This window comes from Puma concolor, chromosome B2, assembly GCF_028749965.1.
Source record: "Puma concolor isolate L17-30 chromosome B2, mPumCon1.1.hap2, whole genome shotgun sequence".
NCBI classification, from domain to species: domain Eukaryota; kingdom Metazoa; phylum Chordata; class Mammalia; order Carnivora; family Felidae; genus Puma; species Puma concolor.
The window spans coordinates 65883314-65901446 of record NC_141671.1 but is presented as its reverse complement, the minus strand read 5'-3'; the positions used below and the strand labels follow the sequence as shown (position 1 = coordinate 65901446).

The window sequence follows — 18133 nt, the reverse complement described above, 5'->3', positions numbered from 1 at the left end:
TCCCTTATTTTAGAGATGAAGCCAAAGTCATGCAGTGGGTTGGGATGCAGAACTACAAGTAGGAACTGGGTAGCCTGATTATCACTGGAACTGCTATATCAACTCTACTGTGATGTAAGATGTAGTGCCCCTTAGAGCATTCCTTATAAAGGAAGGGAGAAAGGAGGGAGGAAGACAGAGAAAGAGAGAGATTATCTATATTCATTGTAATTAATCCATCAAACTTGTCTCATCCTAGTATCTGAATTTCATTTCAGGCCATCTTCGAAAAAATAAAATAAAGTAAAATAAAAAACAGACTTTTAAACTATCAAGCAAAATTACCTCCCCAATAGTATTTAATAATATTAAGAAGTAATCTATATATTAATTTTAATTTCTCAATTTCATGTAATATTATAATGTTAATTTGATATAAGGTATAACCATTGGCCTATCGGGGCTGGAAAATATAACCCTTCCAAGATAGTAGTTGACCCTTCAACAACACAGATTTGAACTGTGTGGGTCCACTCATACACAGATTTTTTTTATAGTACAGTATTGTCAATATATTTTCTCTCCTCATGATTTTCGTAACAACATTTTCTTTCCCTTAGCTTACTGTATTGTAAAAATACAGTATGTAATACATATAACATACAAAATATGTGTTATCAACTGTTTCTATTATTGGTAAGGCCTCCGGCCAACAGTAGACAATTAGTAAAGTCAGGTTATACTCAGATTTTTGACTGTGCAAGGGGTCAGTGTCCCCAAACCCCTTGTGTTCAAAGGCCAACTGTATTTAGACCATTGAGGCTGTGGGGTAGGATTAGGGTGAAAGGAATCTCTGGTAAGTTTCTTCCCCTTTTCCCAGAGGCATGGGGAGAATTACTCTGTGCAAAATGCCTTGGGCTCTTCGAAGGAGAGCTGCCATAACAGTATAAATTTACAATTGTTTTGGACATGAATAGGAAAAGGAACTCTAGTGACACTAGTAACTAACACAATTCTGAATTTTGAGGGTAAAATCCTGTACTCTAGTTCTTCCTAGGTCAGTTTTGAATGTTATCAATACAACCCCAATTATAAAATGTTTCATTATAGCAATATAGCAAGCTTGTTTGCCATATGCCTAGTGGTGTGAAGAGCTTTTCATTCCGTGAAAACAAAGATCTCAGAGCCAATAATAAGCAATGTTAACAGGGCCTTGTGTCATATTTAATGTGTAAAGAAAAAAAGAAAGAAAGAAAATCCAAACTGCAGCCTTAGGCTGGCAGTCTGTAGCTCAGCCTCTCTGCATTTTAACCGGACTAAAATATTAAATATTTAGGCTCAAGGGATCTGTGATAGTTTAGATCCAGCTGTAATATTGGTTTAACAACCAGGAAAAATAACTTTCCACCTCAGAAGCAAAATTAAAGTAACAATCATTAAACTGGTATAATTGAGTGTTGTAACTTTGAACTATGATTCAAATAGAGGTGTACATTTTCTCATTGTTTCAAATTGTCAATAATTAAAGACATTATTTGGGGCGCCTGGGTGGCTCAGTCGGTTAAGCATCCGACTTCGGCTCAGGTCATGATCTCGCAGTCCGTGAGTTTGAGCCCCGCATCAGGCTTTGTGCTGACAGCTCAGAGCCTGGAGCCTGTTTCAGATTCTGTGTCTCCCTCTCTCTCTGACCCTCCCCCGTCATGCTGTCTCTCCCTGTCTCAAAAATAAATAAACGTTAAAATAAATTTAAAAAAGACATCATTTAATGTAGTTTATGTAGCAACCATTAAATAACCCAAGAATGGGAATGCCTAATAAACTGTATAAATGTATTTTACTGATGCACAGTTTTCTACATAGCTCTATGTGTACATATAAATATACCTCATTAATCCAGACACCACTAGTTTATGGAGTGGATTAATACAGACACTGAGTATTTTTGAAACTGTTCAGACACAGAATCTATGTTTGGACTAAAGATGCAGCATTTAAATGAGTTGAGTGCTGAAAGGAAAAGAGAAGGAAGCTCATTGTCTTAAAGATTCTTTTAGGTTAGATTTTTATAACTGGATTACTATTTTGAAATTGAAGTGTTAATTGCAGAGTGTGTTGAAAGTCACTGAATGAAAAGTATCTGGGAGGCAGAACAGCATGGCTGTTAGAGTGAACCTACTAGGATTGAATCCTAGCTCTGCCACTCACCTAGCTAGGTAAGCTGTATTTAATGAAAAACGACTTTAATGAACAAAAGGGGGAAAGTACTTGCAATTCAGTCTGCTCAAAAAATCTTGATCACACGATTACCATGTCATTGGTCTTACCCAGACTCTGACTCAAGTAGACAATGATTCATTAAATAATAGAACCCCAAAGTATCCCTGATACTCAGGTATTGATTCCACAAATAAACCTCATCACTGGCTCAAAGCTATCCTAAAATAAGGCTGTCTGTGAGGTAGAAAGCCAGGACGTGGCCTACAAGGCCCCAAGAACCAGGCCATTTTGGCAAATCATTGGACATCTCTGTGTTCCATTGTCTTTCATTAGTAAAACGGAGAGAATGCTAACTCTTAACATTTGTTGGAAGGATTCAATTAAATGAAATAATGCTTTGATAAATGGCAGTTTTATTGATAGGAACATAATGACATCAACATAATTTTTAAAACAAACATTTGGTCTAAGAGAAAATGTTTTAATAGTAGTCATTTGAACATAACTAGGGTATTGAAATTCAGATAATCAACTTTTTTTTTTAAGTGAAAGCAGCAGAATCTGTTGACCTATTCTAGAGTTATTTAGTGGTTGCTAAATAAACTACATTATTCATAGTCTTTGCTAGTAGTCCAAATTCAAAAAGTAATTTGCACAAAACCATATAACTAGATAAAATCTTAAATGTATTGGTCAGGGTTCTCCAGAGAAACGGAACCAATAGGAGATACATACATGTATACATATATTATAGAGTATTGATTCAAGTGATTATGGATCCTGAAAACTCCCACAATCTGTCCTCTGCAAGCTGGAGACCCGGGAAGGCTGGTAATCTAGTTCAAAAGCCTGAAAGCCCAAGAGCCAGTGGTATAGATTCCAGTCCGAGTTTGAACACCTGAGGACCAGAAGTGCCAAGAGCAAGAGCAGATTAATATCCTAGCTCAAGCAATCAGGTAGAGAGTGAATTCAATTTTCCTCTGCCTTTTTGTTCTGTTCAGGCCCTCAACAATTGGATGATGCCCATCCACACTGGGGACCTGCAACAATCTGGTCATCCCTTGGCCCAGTCAAGTTGAAACATAAAACTAACCATCACACCAAGTGTCTTGCTTCCCAGCTCATTATCATTCTTTTATGATTGCGGATTTTATTCCTCCTCCTTTTGGTTCCCCTTATTTTTTCTATTTGCTGAATCATTTTTTCATGAAATCTTACTTGAAATCCAGAAAAAGTTGGAAAGGATCTTTGGCCCCCCATCAAGCCTCAGAGACCCTATGCCCTTGAGCCACCTTTTTGAGGGAACCCTCAGGTTCTGTGTAATACAGATGGAAAACCATTCTGTTCCACATTAATGTAGTTTCTACAGTCTATTTGAGAAAAGTAATTAAAGAATTGAATATTCTTATTCACACTTGAAAGTAATAAATCTATTTGAACATTATACTAAATTTAGCAAGGCTTCTTCTATTATTAATTATTGAAGGAATATCAGATACATGTATTAAACTTACTAAAAGCCTTTTTCTTCATGGAGCTTGTATGATAAAATATGACAAAATGTGATAAAAATCTAATTTAGAAGAGAACACATTTTCATGTGACTTTCTAGTATTTTAATGCCTTTCATGCCATATGTTATTTCTCTTGAAAAAAACAGTGGTTAGAATATGACTATATATATATATATGTATGTAATTATATATATCTTGCTCTTATATATGTAAGAGAGCAAGCACGAAACAAAATGACTACCTAGTACAGTTGGGCTAGCACCAAGCCTTTTACGTTTATTTTCTCGCTTGATTCTCATGTAATGGCCTCAACGATGCCTGAGTAAGAATGAGGCCACATTAGTATTAATATTCAATTTTGTTTGTTCTGTTTTTCACCTGCTAAGCACAGAATTCCTAGTCCCATTGATATTGAGCATTATTTTTTGTGCTTACTTGCCATCCTTGTATCTTATTTGCTGAAATGTGTGTTCAAGCATTTTGCCAATTGTTTACTTGGTTATTTTCCTAATATTGAGTTTTGAAAGTTCTTTATAAAATCTGAATATAAGCCTTTTAGCGGACTTATATTTTCTTTACATCTGTGGCTTTTCCTTTTGATCTCTCAGTGATGTCTTTGAAACAGCAGGAGTTTTTAATTTTGATGAAGTCTAATTTATCACTATTTTGTGTATTATCTAAGAAATCCATACAATAACCCTCATCATGGATCATTATTACATGCTTCTTTGCATGCATTGTAATTTATTGGATGCAAGACATTGTGATTTTTACCTTGTTGAGCAATGCTGAATATTTTTGTAGATATTCTTGGCTTTTGTTCTAGGATGCAGTAAAGTTGCTTGCAAGCAGTTTGACCCTTTAAAATCTAAGTTTTAAGGTTTTTTAGGCAGGACTGGAACAGTGCTCAGTCTAAGGCTAATTATTCCTAAAACTGAAGGAAGGCCTTTATGTACTCTACCCAATACCCTACTAATTATGAAATTTTCCAGTCTGGCAGGTAGACACTGGTGCTGTTTCTGGCCTTGTGTAAGTGCAGACACTATTACCTGAAATCTTTTCAGGAAGTTATTTTCTGGGCTCAGGTCATTTGCTCACTTGAATACACTGATCAGACTCTCCTAATTCCCAAGGGGCACCTTCGGCGTTCTTTCTCTGTAAGGACCTCTTCTGTTCAATATTCTGTCCAGCAAATTCTAATAAACTTTCCCTGGACTCTCAGCATTGTCCCCTCAACCCAAAATGTTCACTGGTTTCTGCCTGGAAGCATTCTCAAGGTGTAATATGGGTAATCATATGACTCAGCTTGTTCATTTGCTCTCTCTCAGGAGTTACTATGTTTTATTATCTAATGTCCAAAGACTTGAAAACTATTGTTTCAATATATTTTGTACATTTTTTGTTGTTGTAGTTTCGTGCCAGAGAGTATACCCAGTCCCTGTCACTATGTCTTGGTCAAAGTATAGAACTTCCTCCTGATTTTTAATTGGAAGCATGGTTACTTTAAATATGTTGGAATAAGAAGACTGACAAATACAAACACAAACCTCATTTTAAAGTGCCACTTTGGAGAATCCAAGGGCAATATGAAGACACAGGGATTAGGGGAGAAAAGGAAGAGCTGACACGTTACGAATGGTTCTGAATCAACAGAACACAAAGGTCTTTCCTTTCAAGCCATCGCATTGCACAGCACTAGCAGCATCACAGCACATGATATATAAGGCTGACCTACCTTTAAATGCATGAATCAACCTTTATTTAGAATTAATTTTTGATCCTTTGACCTTTTATGAATTCTTAGCATCAAAATGTCAAAAGGCTTTGAAAGTTTAATCAAAATGATGTCATTCCTTCTCATGGTCAAATCTGCACTGTGCCTTTTGATAGTGCCTATGAATACTACAGCTATTTTAACTCTCATTAACTCTCTTATATTTCTTATAAAGGATAAGGTGAGGAGACTAAAAAGTGATGTATACATTGATTAAATGACCACAATGTCAAATCTAAACAAATATTGACCTGCAACACCTAAACCATCAATCAAATGATTTTGGAATTGATCTCAGAAAAAAATATATGGGCCTGCAAGAAAATCTGTCCGATTTTTTTGCCCTTTCTTTTCTGCCTATACTCTTGGCTTCTATTCAGTTTTGTGCTTCTAAACTTTGCCCTGCAAAGCTTGAGCAAAAAAAAGAACCCAAGGAAGGGGCATCTGCTGCTTACTACTAAGAGTTGTGCCAGGCAGGTTGCAGAGGCAATAGGGTCTCAGTGAACTGGGGCAATGAAGCCAATCAAGAATTAAGATGACTCAGGGGAGCCTGGGTGGCTCAGTTCGTTAAACATCCAATTTAGGCTCAGGTCGTGATCTCACAGTTCATGCATTCAAGCCTCAAGTCGGGCACTGTGCTGACAGCTCAGAACCTGAAATCTGCTTTGGATTCTGTGTCCCCCTCTCTCTCTGACCCTCTCCTGCTCACACTCTGTCTCTGTCTCTCTCTCTCAAAAATAAACATTAAAAATATTAAAAGAATTAAGATGACTCAAAATAATTTGTGCTCTAGTTGCCTAATGCAGTGACATCAGTTGGCGACATAGGAATAAATTCCTAAGCTACTGAACCTGAGTGGCAGAAAGTAAAGGAATTACCATATGCTGTAGAAATTACCAAACCTAGAGAACTTCAGAATGGATATCAGAGGTCTTACTCAGACTTTGCAAGGTGAACAACCACAGTCAAGTTTTAAATGAATTATACTGAAGACAAAAAAATAGGAGTTATTAGTGGCTTATCAAGTATCTGCCACTGTGTTCACACCTTGAGACATATTTCAGTCAATCCTCATACCAATCATGGAAAGGTTGTACTACTGTCCACATTTCACAGAGGAGAAAACTAAGGCAGTAATTAGCTAATTAACTGAGACACTATTTGAATCTAGGCCTAATTCCAAAGACTTCTTTATTTTTTTAATGTATTCATGTTTGAATACATAATAGATGCACATGGTACAGAATTAAAAAGGGTAAAAATGTCATAAAAGTAAGTCTTCTTCCAATCTATTCCCAGATGCACAGTTCCCCTCCCAAGTGACAACTTAATTAATTTCTGAATACTTCTACAGATGTTTTACCAACTATAATGGTAGACACGTCCATTTTTCCTTACAGTTGCATTAGTATTTGCTTCATGTATTTGGATGGTCTGTTAGGTTCATAGTAGTTTAAAACTGTTATATCTTCTTAGAGAATGGACTCATATTATAATTTTGTGATGCTCCTCAGTATCACTAATGATCTTCCTTGTTCTGAAATCTACTTTGTATGATATTAATGTAGCTCTTCCATCTCTCTTTTGATGAGTACTAGCTTGTTTTACCTTCTTCCTTCTCTTTCCTTTTATCTTAGTCTTTATGTTTAAAATAGATTACATGTTCTGCCATTGCAATTTTATGATGGATCCAAGAAAGGCATAATTTTCATCTGTCCAACCTTTTAAGGTCATGGACAATAACTTCCAAACTGTTTACAGGTCAAAGCTGAAACCAGAAGTTTTCTCAGCCTAATTATTTTTAAAGATAATTTCTTCTCAGAGACAATGAACATACATTTTAATACAGAGAAAGTCTTATCTTTCTCTTGACTACAGCAGTAGAATATGCATTGAACACTTAAGAGTTATATACATTGCTTTAAAATATGATTAAAAAAGAGTTACTAGGATTCAGCTGTATATATCATTTAAGGTTGGATTTACATTTGTTGTAAGACTGTTCTTTCTAACCATAAATTTGGTACTAACTCTGAGAAAGCATTAAAATCCAAGGAACCTAAGTTAAGCAAAGACCTATTTTTTTTTGAAAAGAAAACATTATAATTTATTTGAAAAACACTGCAAACTGTCTTAAAGTGATCTTAATTGCTCCTTGGCCATAATTTTCTTTGGATCTGCATCCTGCTATTGGTTTGGGACATTACATAAATGCAATTCCATAATTTATTAAAGAGAAGCCATCCGTGGGTGCCTGGGTGGCTTAGTCGGTTAAGTGTCTGACTCTTGGTTTTAGTTCAGGTCATGATCTCACGGTACATGGGATGGAGCTCCACATCAGGCTCCTTGCTGACACAAAGCCTGCTTGGGATTCTCTCTCTCTCTCTTTCTCTCTCTTTCTCCTTCTCTCCATCTCTTCTGTCTCTCTCTCTCTCAAAATAAATAAAATTTAAAAAAAAGAGAGATACCATTCGTACATTTTATAGAAGTGTTTATTAATCTAACCAGCCTTTTTTAAAAAAAGCTTATTTATTTATTTTGAGAAAGTGAGGTAGAGCATGAGTGGGGGAAGGGCAGAGAGAGAGAGAATCTCAAGGAGATTCCATGCTGTCAGCACAGAGCCTGATGTGGGGCCTTGATCTCACAAACCACGAGATCATGACCCGAGCTGAAATCAAAAGTCAGTGTTTAACCAACTGAACCACCCAGGAGCCCCTAAGCAGTCTTGATTGTTACCCTTGGACCCCACTGTCAGGGATCATACTAGTGATTTTATTGGCAGGGACAAAAAAAATCTAAACAAGGTAACAGTCAAGCATTTTCTAGGAGTTTTTCTTATTCCATAATAAGTGATAACTAAGATTTCTTAGAGTAGACAGAGTAACTAGCTATGGAAAGGCAAGATCTCTGAAATCTACAGAACTGACACAGTTCATGAGAATTTTGTACAATTATCAAATTTCAGTCATGAAAATAGATTTGTGATACCTTTTGCTTAAGACATAGTTGGAAAAGATATCATTCCTGATAAGTTATGACAATTTCTTCCATTAAGAGAATTTTTTGAGGGAGCTTTTTTTCACTGCATATTGTTTCAGTTATATATTGCTGATTAACCACCCTAAAACTTAGTGACTTAAACCACAACAGTTAATTTTTCTTAAGATTCTATAAGTTGATTGATTCTTCTTCTGGTCTGTTCTGACATTACTTATGTGGTTGCATTCATCTGGTGAGGAACCTGAGGATGGGCTCAGCTGTGGCAGATGGGATTGCTGAACTAATCTTTCCCCGAGTCTCCACCTGGGCTCCATCAGCAAAGCATTACAGGAGGGCAAGTTGCAGTGGAGAAGCTCTCATAGGGCCTCTGCTTGGCATCATGTTTGCTGATACCTCATTGGCCAGAAGCCATAAAGTCAATCTCAGAATCAACTGGGAGGAAAATGGAAGTGGATGATGGGAAGTTTGATTCATTGGGAAACATTGTTGTAAAAATCTCTTCTAGTCCTTCTTTTGGTTCCACATATTCACATCTTTCCCACATGCAAGATGTACTTAGTGCCTTCCAAGAACCCCCAAAGTATCATCCAATTACTGTGTAAGGCTCAAAGTCCAGGATCTATGAGGTTTTGATGCAAATGAGGCTTCACAGGTGAAATTTCTCAAGTGCCCCTCTTTGGGAGCAGTTCCTCTTAAACAAAGGATTCGGGAACTAAACGGTTGTTATTTTCGCCCACACATGCAACATACATTGGTGTGATAGGGAAAGGATAACTTCAACCAGATACTTGGATTCCAAAAAGAGAGGAACAGAGGCACATAGTCCATAATAATTATGCAGTCCTGCCTAGGATATGCTCTCAGGCCCACAACTCTAAGAACTGTCAGTGTTCCTTAATAGAAACCAGTTCTGTTTATCTGTGGTTCCCTAATCCTTTATTCTTCTCAACTCTGTCTTTAATGTTTAGCCATTTTAATATAACATGAATTTGTCTGAATTTGGTAGTGCTTCCTTTGGAGAATTCACTGTTGTTGTATCTATAGATATTCCTTCTGCCTCATCCTCTCTCTTCCCCCTTTCTGAAATTTAAATCATGCAAATGTTAGCTCTTCTCACTGAGTCTCACACATCTCTTGCATTTTCATTTCTTTTTTTAGGACTTGTGATTTCCACATGAACCAGGTTAACAATAACAGAGCTGGAGTAAGCACATTCAAGTGAATTGAGATGGACTGGAACTCCTTCACTTGTTTAAAGTGAGTTTGTAGTCTTTTTGGACTGTTTGGTCTTGGAATAAAAGGCTGGATTTACTCTTGGGGAGCAGCTTATAATATTCTGTGGCTGGAGAATTTAGGTGGATATCAAAATGGAAGACCCTTTACTGAAAAAAAGAACCTGGTTAAAAAAAGTATTAGTACTTCTCCTGTTTTCAATCCAGCACCCTTAGTTCAGACAATTTTTTTTAGACATTCCAGTTCAGCACAGTATCTTTTCATCCAGTTCTTATCACTATCCAGTAGGAGAAGAAAGAAGAAAAGATTAATAAAGAAGTAATGCATATGTGGCACATATTCTCTCTCACCCATTTTATCAGTCTTAAATAATTTAGGGCAGGAAAACTTTCATAGGATTTTCTAATTCACAAATGCTCTAAAACACACACCTCAAGAATGTGCTAGATTTGCTGTGCAGTCTCTTGCCCCTATGATGTATAATTTAAATGAGGACTGTACTTGGTAAGGGAGTAGAGTGAATGTGCTATAAGCCAGCTATTGATACTTCCCAAATAGCCACTCTCTGCTTATTAAAAGATGATGAGGCAAACCAGTATCTTATAGGAGCCAGATCTGGTGGGAAAGTAAATTGATTCTCTTCCTTCACTTGGATGGAAGCAAAGGAGTTCTCTTGCATTCATCCAAGAAATAAGACTTTCTTAATACAAAGAGGATATTCTAATTCAAAACTTTAAAACAAATAAGATAGACAAATGAGCATTGAACAAATAAAACAACCCTTGAAATCTGGTGTAGCCCAAATGGCACTGCACTTAGGCCCCAAAATCTATCCCAGATATGTCACTTACTAGTTTTGTGTCCTTTGGCAATGTAATCACGTTAAGCTTCAAACTGTACAATCCTAACACAGAATGGGAGATGCATCCAAACTCTACCTCCATTACTATTTTGTTAGGAGGATAAAATGAGATAATGCACATTAAATCACTTTGTAAAGCCTTGAGCATTGTGCTGATGTAAGACATTATTTTTGTACTGATACCTATTATGAGAAAAATAAAAGATTAATTCAAGATTATGCTGCATGGTTATGAAAAACTGTGTACTTTACAATATCCAGTTATTTTTAAGGATCCCCATTGCCATAGGCATGAACATTTAATCAGTCACTGGAAGAAAAAAAACCACCCCCAAAGAGCTTTGCCTAAGAAAAGCTGATAAAACAGAGTCATGCCATGTTTCCATCTTAATCTTCCTTCAGCATCCTCCCACCCTTCCTGGCTGCATACTTTGCATACTTAGAATTTTAGGCCGTTGATTATGTGTGCAAATATATATATATTTGAATGGCAATGGTGCAACAGAAATAGATGCCATTATCATGGTGGGTAAAAATCTAGCTTCAGGGGCAGTATCTGCAGTCAAATGTGCAGCTAACCCAGTAAAGCTTGGTTGCTCTGTTATAGAAAAGGCATGCTGAATGTGCATGTGAGTAAAGAACATTCTCTCCCTTAGGACATTATAACTTCTGCTGATACACCTCACTGGTTTTATCATTCAGATAAAATCTTTAAAACAGAAGAATATAGGAAATCATTGGTAGAAAGATAGATAACATGGAGTTACCATAAAAGAGGCTTAATTTTGTAGCTATTTCACATTATTGCTAATGTAGGCATGAAACAGAGACACAGATTTTTCTGCTTACTTAGCAATGTCCTATTTTTCTTTGCTATTCTTAAAGACTGAATAAGGACACCTTTTTACATCATTCTTCCAGATTCTAAAAATAGAAGGGAAAAGTAATGTGATAGTGATAATATAAAAATAGCTACCATTTAATGAGTGTCTACTCTGGACGAGGCAGTTCATACATATTGTCTTATTATATTATTAGCCTTTGGGATTATTACAGGTAGATATCATAATTTTCACTTACATATAAGGAAACTAAGTCTCAGAAAGGTTACATATTTGTTCACATAATACAACTAGTAAGTAGCAAAGTGGCAAACAGATTTTATGGAATGACTCTCCATTTGCTAGTAAAATCTGTTAACTAGGTTGTAGGGCATTTGCGAAATGGGAACACTGCTTTCATCAGAGAGGGTGGCCACCTATACCTCCAATAATATATCCTCCTTATAAGTAGCATTCCAGAGAAAAGGCCACACCCCTATTTCCAAATGGATGCTATCTTCACTAGAATTATATACCCACAACTGGACCCATCTCTGTGTCTAGGAGGAGAAAATACTCTAATGAGCTCATGTCATCCGTCTACCACATGTGGGAAAAGAAGGACAACATGGTTGACATCTTCATGCTCTTGTCCAAAAGAAGGAATATAGGGCAGGAAAAAAGAAGTGTCAAATATTTTACAGCAATTACCTAAATATTTGTCACTATTTCCTAATAGCTTTTCTGACATTTGCCTCTCTGATCCCCAAAGCAGACTGTAGAAAAAATAAAAACATAATTGAAGAATAACTTCTGCTAGCTATGTTGAGATTACTTGAACTTCCGACTGCTCCTTCTTGTAGTTTCCTAGAGCAAATCAGTTGGATCTTCAGTGCTTTTAACATGGAGGAGAAAAATCCTCTTCTTCCCTTGTCCCTGCCTCTTTGCTTGAATGAGCCACTGGCTGATTAGAGAAGACAACCACTTTCTTATAGCTTAAAGCAATAAGTAGTTTTAGTAGTTTTCTCATCTCTTCAAAATGTGCAAAGAAAAGAAATGACCCTAGAAACAAAGCAGTCATCAGTATGCATAATAGCTATATTTATGATACTGAAAACCTAGACAAAAATTTTGACAAAGAAATGTAATGGTATTTCTCAGTGTCAGCAAACTTTAGCTTGAGTACAATATTGGGAATTTGGTACATTTCAATGATTTATGGGCACTAAGATATTGGTAGTTTATAGGATACCATGAAATGCATTCCTCTCCTTAAAAACTGGGATTCTAAAATCACTCTCAACAGAAAACAGAGATATACAAAATCACCTTAATACTAGCTCCTGGTATGCCAGCACTGGCCGTTACATATTAAAAGATTTTTCTCTATATAAAGGAAAAATATGTCAGAAAGGAAATGATCAGCTATGGAAGCAAAACTAGGAAGGAAAACTTTAGCATTATATATTTAAGAGGTTTCTGGGTAATGGGTATCCTTGAATAGATAATCTGACCTATTGCATTTTCAATTGTTGAGATGATGTTCACACAGTGGAAGGACCATGGGCTTCACAGTCAGATAAACCATTCATTATACAAATATTTACTTAGTACCTCCTGTGTCCCCAGTAGTTCTAGACACTTATGGTATGTCAATGAACAAGACAACAAAGATCCCTGCACAATGTCACAGACAGGGCAATAGTCATTAAACACAGTAAATAAGTAAATTGTATAGTGTTGTTAGAAACCAAATAACTGCTATGAAAAAGAAAACATAAAACAAGATATAAGGAATTGAGGGGGCTCTGGAGGAAGGATAGGGTGTGATATTAACTTGCTAGTCAGGGAATCCTCACTGAGAAGGGATATTTGAGCAATGAATTGAAGGTGATGAGGGATTTTCCAAGTGGATATCTGGGCGTGGGGGTGGAGGGTGGTTGGGGAAACATGCCATGCAAAGGGAACAGTGAGAGCAATTGCCTGAAGATAGAAACATTCCTGGCACATCTAAGGAATTCCAAGTAAGCCAGTATAGTAGGAGTTAAGTGAAGACAAGGGGAAGTAAAAAGAGAGAAAGTCAAAAGGAGATCACTGTAGGCCACTGTAAAGACAACTGGAACACTTCAAGTGTGAGATGATGGTGGCAGGGTCTGGGGTTGGTAGCAATGAAGGTGGTAAGAAATCATACTTTGGATATATTTTGAAGGTGGAACAAATAAGATTCATTGAAAGACTGGGTGTGGAGTGTGAGAAGGATAGCTGTCAAGAACACTGCAAGGCTTTTGGCCTGAACAACTGAATGCAAACCCTGGCACCATCCCCTACTGGTCATGTCTCCTTTGGTAATTTACTTTATTTCTCAGTATCCTCTTTCATAAAATGGGGCTCAAATGGTATCTTCTAAGCAGGATGGTTATGAAACTATTAAGTGAGATACCGTTTGCAAAGCATCTTGTACATGGTACACATCAAACAAGTGGCCATTACAAGCCATTTCCTTTCTTTCTTTCTTTCTTTCTTTCTTTTCTTTCTTTCTTTCTTTCTTTCTTTCTTTCTTTCTTTCTTTCTTTCTCTTTCTCTCTCTCTCTCTTTCTCTTTCTTTCTTTTTCTTTTCTTTTCTTTTCTTTTCTTTTCTTTTCTTTTCTTTCTCTTAATTCCACTGTAGGTAACATACAGTGTTATATTTGTTTGAGTGTACAATAGTCATTTAACAATTCCATATATTACTCAAGGCTCATGAAGATAAGTATACTCTTAATCCCCTTCACCCATGTTTTACCATTCCCCCACTGACCTTCTCTCTGGTAACCATCTGTTCTCTACACTTAAGAGTCTGTTTTTTGGTTTGTCTTCCCCCCACCCCACCCTGTTCATTTGTTTTGTTTCTTAAATTCCACATATGAGTGAAATCATATGGTATTTGTCTTTCTCTGACTGGCTTATTTCACTTAGCATTATACTCTCTAGATTCATCCATGTTGTTGCAAATGGCAGGATTTGATTCTTTTTTATGGCTAAAAAATGTTCCTGTGTGTGTGTGTGTTTGCATGTACACACACACACATATACATATATTATACAGACACACACATATATACATATGTATACTGCTTCTTTATCCGTTCATCTATTGATGAACACTTAGGTTGTTTCCATGATTTGGTTATTGTAAATAATATTGCAATAAACATAGGGGTACATGCATCCTTTCAAATTAGTGTTTTTGTATTCTTTGGATAAATAACTTATTTGGGATTGAAGGCTATTTCTATTTTTAATTTTTTGAGGAGCTCTCCATATTGTCTTCCATAGTGGCTGCAGCAGTTTGCATTCCTACCAACTGTGAATGAAGGTTCCTATTTTTTGCATGTAGCTGCCCAGTTTTCCCAGCAACATTTGTTGAAGAGACTTCTCCTATTGCATATTCTTACCATCTTTGTTGATGATTAATTGACCGTATAATCATGAATTTATTTCTGGGTTTTATATTCTGTTCTATTGATCTATAGATCTATTTTTATTGCCAGTACCATACCATTTTGATTACTATGGCTCTGTATCATAAGTTAAAGTCTGAAAAAAATAAGTTAAAGTCTAGAATTGCGATGCCTCCAGTTTTGTTTTTCTTCTTCAAAATTGCTTTGGCTACTTGGGGTCTTTTGTGCTTCCATACAAATTTTAGGATTATTTACTCTAGATCTTTGAAAAATGCTGTTGGGGGCACATGGGTGGCTCAGTCAGTTAAACGTCCGACTTTGGCTCAGGTCATGACCTCACGGTTTGTGAGTTCCAGCCCCGCGTCGTGCTCTGTGCTCACAACTCGGAGCCTGGAGCCTGCTTTGGATTCTGTGTCTCCCTCTTTCTCTCTCTCTGCCCCGCCCCTGCTCATGCTCTTTCTCTATATCTCAAGAAAATAAATAAACATTAAAAAAATTGAAAAATGCTGCTGGTATTTTGATAGGAATTGCATTAAATTTATAGATTGCTATGGGTAGTATAACATTTTAGCAATATTTGTTCTTCCAACCTATGAGCATGGAATGTCTTTCAATTTCTTTGTATCATTTTCAATTTCTCTCATCAGAGTTTTCTGGTTTTCAGAATACAGGTTGTTCACCTCTTTGCATAAATTTCTTATGTATTTTATTATTTTGGTGCAATTATAAATGGGACTGTTTTCTTAATTTCTTTTTCTGATTCTTCATCATTAGTGTATAGAAATGCAATGAATTTCTGTTTATTGATTTTGTATCCTGCTATCCTACTGAATTAATGTATCAGTCCTAGTAATTTTTTGGTGGAGTCTTTCAGGTTTTCTGTATATACTATTTTGTCATCTGTACACAGTGAAAGTTTTGCTTCTTTCTTACAAACTTGGATGCCTTTTATTTCTTTTTGTTGTCTGATTGCTGTGGCTAGGAGTTCTAGTACTATGTTGAATAAAAGTGTTGGGAGTTGACATCTTTGTCTTGTTCTTGACCTTATGGGAAAAGCTCTCAATTGTTCACCATTGAGTATGATGTTAGCTATGAGTTTTGCATATCTAGCCTTTATTATGTTGAGGTATGTTCCCTCTAAACAAATTGGTTGAGGGTTTTTTATCATGAATGGATGTTGTACTTTGTCAAGTGCTTTTTCCGCATCTATTGAAATGATCATGTTTTTTATCCTTCCTCCTATTGATGTTATGTATCATATTGATTTGTGAATACTGAACCACCCTTGCATCCTGGGAATAAATCCCACTGAAACATAGTAAATGATTTTTTAAATGTGTTGTTGGGTTCAGTTTGCAATATTTTGCTGAGGATTTTTGCATCTATGTTCATTAGGGATACTGACCTGTAGTTCTCTTTTTCTGTGGTATCTTTATCTGATGTTGATATCAGGGTAACGCTGGCCTCATAGATTGAATTTGGAAGCTCTCCTTCCTCCTTTATTTTTTGGAATAGTTTGAAAAGAATAAGTATTAACTCTTCTTTCAGCATGTGTTAGAATTCCCTTGTGAAGCTATCTAGTCCTGGACTTTTGTTTTTTGAGTTTTTTGATTACTGATTAAATTTCATTGCTGGTAATTACTCTCTTCAAGTTTTCTTTTTCTTCCTGATTCAGTTTTGGTGGCTGTATATTTCTAGGAATTTATCCATTTCTTCTCCACTTTGTTGGCATATACTTTTTCTTATGATATTCTCTTACAATTGTTCATATTTCTGTGGTGCCAGTTGTTATTTCTCCTCTTTCATTCGTTATTGTATTTATTTTGAGTCCTCTCTTTCTTTGTTTTTAAAAGTCTGTATAGAGGTTTATGAGGACAGGAAAAAAAAAGAGGGAAGCAAACCATAAGAGTCTTTTAACTATAGAGAACTGAGGGTTGATGGAGGGAGGTGGGCAGAGGATGGGCTAAATGGGTGATAGGTATTAAGGGGGGCACTTGTGATGAGCACTGGGTGTTACATGTAAGTGATGAATCACTAAATTCTACACCTGAATGAATTTTACCATATATATTAACTAACTAGAATTTAAATTAAAAATGAAGTGGAAAAGAAAAGAAAGAGTCTGGGTAGAGGTTTATCAACTTTGTTGATCTTTTCAAAGAACCAGCTTCTGGTTTCATTGATATTCTATTATTTTTTTAGTTTCTATATCATTTATTTCTGCTCAAATCTTTATGGTTTCCAAAGTTCTGCTGGTTTTGGGTTCTGTTTGTTCTTTTTTTTTTTTTTAACTCCTTTAGGAGTCTAAGGTTAGGTTGTTTACTTGAGATTTTTCTTGCTTCTTGAATGAGACCTATATTGCTGTAAACTCTCTTAGAATCACTTTTGCTCCATTACATACATTTTGGACCATTGTGTTTTCATTTTCATTTTTCTGTATGTATTTTTATTTCCTCTTTGATTTTTTGGTTGACCTATTCATTGCTTAGTAGCATGTTATTTAACCTCCATGTATTTTTTATCTTTCCAGATTTTTTCTTGTAATTGACTCCTAGTTTCATAGTGTGTGGTCAAAAAATGCATGGTATGACTTGATCTTTCTGAATTTGTGAGACTTGTTTTGCGGCCTAATATGTAATCTATTCTGGAAAATGTTCTATGTGCACTTGAACAGAATATGTATTCCTGTATTTTAGGATGGAATGTTCTGAATGTATCTGTTAGATCCATCTGGTCCAGTGCATCTCTCAAAGCCACTGTTTCCTTGTTCATTTTCTGTTTGGATGATCTGTCCATTGATGTGAGTGGGGTGTTAAAGTCTCCTATTATTATTGTTTTACTATCAATTACTTCCTTTATGTTTGTGATTAGCTGCTTTATATATTTGGGTGCTTTCATGTTGGGTGCATAAATGTTTACAACTGTTATATCTTTTTGTTGGGTTTTGTCTCCTTTATTATTATATAGTGTCCTTCTTGTCTCTTGTTACAGTCTTGTTTTAAAGTATACTTTGTCCTGGGATGCTTGGGTGGCTCAGTTGGTTAAACATCCAACTTTGGCTCAGGTCATGATCTCATGGTTTGTGGTTTTGAGCCCTGCATCGGGCTCTGTGCTGACAGTTCAGAGCCTGGAGCCTGCTTTGGATTCTGCATCTCCCTTTCTCTCTGCCCCTCCCAAGCTCACCCTCTGTCTCTTTCTGTCTCTCAAAAATAAATAAAAATGTTTAAAGTTTTTTAAAAAAAGTATATTTTGTCCAAAATAAATATTGCTACTTCAGCTTTTTTTTTTTTTGA

The 18133-nt window shown here is 36.1% G+C and overlaps 1 long non-coding RNA gene across 4 annotated transcripts in view; it reads left to right on the top strand.

Annotated features, from left to right (window-relative positions):
* Window positions 1-18133, top strand: part of LOC147581022 (uncharacterized) — a 79790-nt gene that overhangs the window by 13763 nt on the left and 47894 nt on the right. For 2 of the 4 annotated variants that reach the window (XR_015251321.1, XR_015251322.1), the window contains exon 3: window positions 9643-9741. This is a non-coding gene — a long non-coding RNA (uncharacterized LOC147581022). Of the gene's footprint in view, window positions 1-9642; window positions 10799-18133 lie in introns of those variants that run through there. The other 2 variants (XR_015251319.1, XR_015251320.1) reach the window with 1 other exon arrangement.